Here is a 3,963-nt window from a genome sequence, read left to right as displayed (position 1 = left end):
CCACTTTATACAAAATATCGTTTCCCTCTTCTATTTTCGTTAATATACCTATATTAAAATTATTCAGAATACTCTACAAATTTTTTTAATTATTTTCTTTTAAATTAATTTATGAAGGAAATTACCTAACACATTCACACACACAACATACAGCAGCACATAATATTATAATGGTAAAAAGACGAGTTTTACTGATTTGTAAGTCAATAACTTAAAAATTTAAAAACGTATTATTTAATAAATTATTATTAGCTTCCCTTGCAAACGCTGGCAACCAAACAATATGTGAAAATAACGTGTGTTCTACGGAAATAGGTTTTCAATTTAATATTTTATTTTAGCAATAAATTATAAGATGAAGAATCCCAAACATAAATTAAAGTATGCATTTGAAATCATTGAATGTTGCACTGCATTTTCCACAGGAATTTTCATTTGTTTTTTCAAACAACTCATTTATCATTAGACCTTAGATTTGGATTTTATTCAATTTCAATGTAGTCTACCTAAATCTATAATAAATTGATGTTTTGGCTTGACTTTACGTATTCTTTTGCCTGTAAATCCGTCAATGTTTCAACAACCTTCCTAATAACATTGTAAAATAGATCTCACATTCAAAATGGCGCATGCAGTAACGCGCGCTAATTGCGCATTTCCCGCCAAATCTGATGCCAACATGACAGCAGCTGACAGCTCCTAAAATTCAGCATTTCCCTGTTTCTCTTAGCTACGTGTCATTCCACAATTTACCTTATTAACTGCAATTAAAAAGTTGACCTGAAGCTTTGCATATTACATGAGGGAAAATTTTATAAATTTTATGTTAGATTTGAGATATTAATATTATCATTAACAAAGAATTTACTTCGCTTGTAGTAGAGTGTACACAAAAGTATATCGAAATAATACAAAAAAATGTGTGCGTGTACTAGTGTACACACGTAAGAAGTGAAACTTCTTTATGACCTTATTTTTCAAAAATAATTTACTATATGCAACTTTACAGAAATACGTCAATCACGCGTGGTCTCAGAGCAATAAACCTATAGAGTACTTGTATCGAGCGTATACAATTTACATATATTTGTTTCTCTCTATCTAAAGAAAACGTCGTAAGAAAGAATGAGATAGCTATAGACTACAAGCTACGTTTCAACATAGTCATGGCACCATTTTTACTATAGGTACGTATTTAGATAGATAGAAGGTGATAGTGATGGGATGTGCTTCAATCGATAAAATCGTGAATGCATTTTGCATTTACGGTTTCGTGAAATAATAAATAATAAAAAAAAACAAAATTATTAATTAATCATAAATTTCAGTTGAATACATTATTTGTTTAATCCTACGAATATAATAAATGCGAAATTATGCGAGAATGGATAACTTTCTCTTTCACTGCTGAACCGATTACAATGAAATTTTGTACATACACACATAGGATAGGTTTTATACCGGAAATCCCACAGGAATGGGAACTATGCGGGTTTTTCTTTGAAAACGCATGTATATTAAGTATGTATTTCAATAGTAGTTTCTCATCTATGAGAACTGTCATTTAATCAACCGTTTAATTTTCACATAGTTACACATTTAAAGTAAATGTGTAAAAAAATTTCCAAATAAAAATTCAACTCACACACAAATGTATTTATTATCTAAAGGAACAAAAAAAACGTAAGCGTAAGATTGCACAATTCTTCTAGAGTATCCATCTTGATAACACGCAGGCTCGAAATGCAGTGAACACAATCTAGCAAATTTCGACGGCGTCCAATCTACACGTCTCATGTTTTATACCCATTTCTTATTTAGCTCTGGAAATCTAAAACAAAATGAATTTATTAATAATCTAAAAGAGAAACAACAAACTAAACAGATAAGTCAAATAAAACAACCACGTGGTATTTTTTATTTTCCTGCTGTAGAAAATTTACATCAATTATTTGCTACAACAACTACATATAAATCTGATATAAGAAACAAAATAAATAAATCAACGTTAATATGAAATAGATTTTTTGTCATAAATCGATAATATACGCTAGATGTGTTACAACACTACGGTGGTAAACAAAATGCCAAACTTGATAATATTGTGACATTTTTTAAAAATTATTTAATTCTTTTGTATTCCACAACCCCATAAAGTGGGTAAATGTTACAGTTACAACATAAACTTATAAAAAAGCGCTTGATAAAACCTTCAAATAGGGTTAGAACATAAATATTTATCAATTTGCTGAAAATCACTTACCGATGGAAAGATATTTTTTCATTGTTTTCATCCAAAACTCCCATTCGACTAGTAATAGCCGGTAGCTAAACATACAATAGTCATTTTAGCACACTGACAAATAAAAAGAAACACTATACACTTTATATTTTCTAAATATTTCGTTAAAAACACTTGACGCAGTGAGCCCACCAGCTGGTTGGAAAACAAACTGACTGCCGGCGCGCTACGTTTGAAGACAGTGCAGATACTCTATCGCTATCTCAATCTGACTTATGCTGTTATTGACTAAGAGTAAGTAGATTAGAAAATATGTATTTTGTTCTGTCTCAATATAAGAACTCTATAGGTTTATTCCTCTGAGCGCGTGGTAGGGATAAAAACAAGATGGCGCGTAACGAAAAAATGTTACACTAAATTTTTATCCAACCCCGATAAAGAAGTTTCACTTCAAAAAATAAGATTATTTTTATTACTTAGATAGGTATAATATTATGAGATTGAAATTTGACTTCAGTTTTATTTCTAGTCAGAAATAAGTATAAAAATTGTTTTCAAATTAAAACAATCGATAATCTTAAATCACGAATAACAATAATTTAGATAAATCAATAAAACTTGAATAAACTTATTCTGTAATTGCATATTCCTTATTTTCCTTCATTAATTGTTTTTCATTCCATATTCTTAAAGTTACGAAAGTAGGTGGTATTATTACTGCCTCTTGAATTTGTGATGGTCCGGGGACCGGGGCTTTCCAATTTTGTTAAAGGTTCGATACTTCGATGTAATTTTGCAGATTTGCATTCATGTGTTCTGGTTCTGAAAATATGAAAATATAATTAATTGAGTACCTTAAATATTACGGATATAATAATATTAAGTATATATTGAAATAATAATTTATAAAATTTGTATTTATGGAATATGGATATTGGTATTTAAATACATGTTCTTCCTGTATCCGATAATAATAAATTATTCATTCTATTGCTATCTACTATAATTTACCTGCTACAATAATTATTAATTTAGCAACAGATTTCAATTTCATATCCATCGTAATTGGAAATGCGGTTGAGCGATTAATAAAATAAAAATGTACCTATTTTCATCATCAGAATTACGGTTTTGAGATGCAAAATTGTAGGAGTTATTTTATAATATCAAAATTGAAATAGCGACATCTATGTAGCAGATATAGAAACTTTTTGAAATTGTATACAGAGCCATCTAGAGGCAATATTAAATATTACGTTTATTCTTGGTGTTGTGCAGTGTCGTGTTAGTTCATGGATTACTTACTAGAGGGCGTACAAAAAAATTTTGTTAATAATACGACGGTCATAAAATATTGTGTTATTTAATAAAATCAAAAATAGAAAATATGTCATCTATATTATTATGTATTAATTACTATCAAATTATATCAATTATATTTAAATATAGAGCTACAATAGTAATTATATTATACAGGGTGTCCCACTGTTGGTATACTAAGCTCAAAGGAGGTTATAGTTTTGCATACGCTGAGTACGTAAAAAATAATTAAAAAATTCCAGATTCATTTTTTTTTTCAAATAGATGAATTCTTAAAACTCTATGTGTACACCCATAACAAGCGAGCCGCCCAACTTTGCCACCAGCACGTGAGCTATCGTTTAAGATTATATTTTCATAGATAAAATGCTCATATAAGAGAAGCGGTATATGCCGGCTGC

The 3,963-nt window shown here is 29.3% G+C and overlaps 1 long non-coding RNA gene across 1 annotated transcript; it reads right to left on the bottom strand.

Moving 5' to 3' along the window:
* Positions 1-1,641: 1,641 nt before the first annotated feature.
* Positions 1,642-2,601, bottom strand: LOC149488681 (uncharacterized). The gene is made up of 2 exons (XR_016315622.1): positions 2,264-2,601; positions 1,642-1,831 (listed from the first exon to the last, which is right to left on the bottom strand). It is a non-coding gene; the product is annotated as an uncharacterized LOC149488681 (long non-coding RNA).
* Between the last annotated feature and the right edge of the window lie 1,362 nt (positions 2,602-3,963).

Source organism: Colias philodice, chromosome 5 (assembly GCF_061535455.1).
Source record: "Colias philodice isolate Cphi_HAF_F1 chromosome 5, ilColPhil1 Martin Lab GWU primary, whole genome shotgun sequence".
NCBI classification, from domain to species: domain Eukaryota; kingdom Metazoa; phylum Arthropoda; class Insecta; order Lepidoptera; family Pieridae; genus Colias; species Colias philodice.
This window is presented reverse-complemented; position numbering and strand designations above follow the sequence as displayed.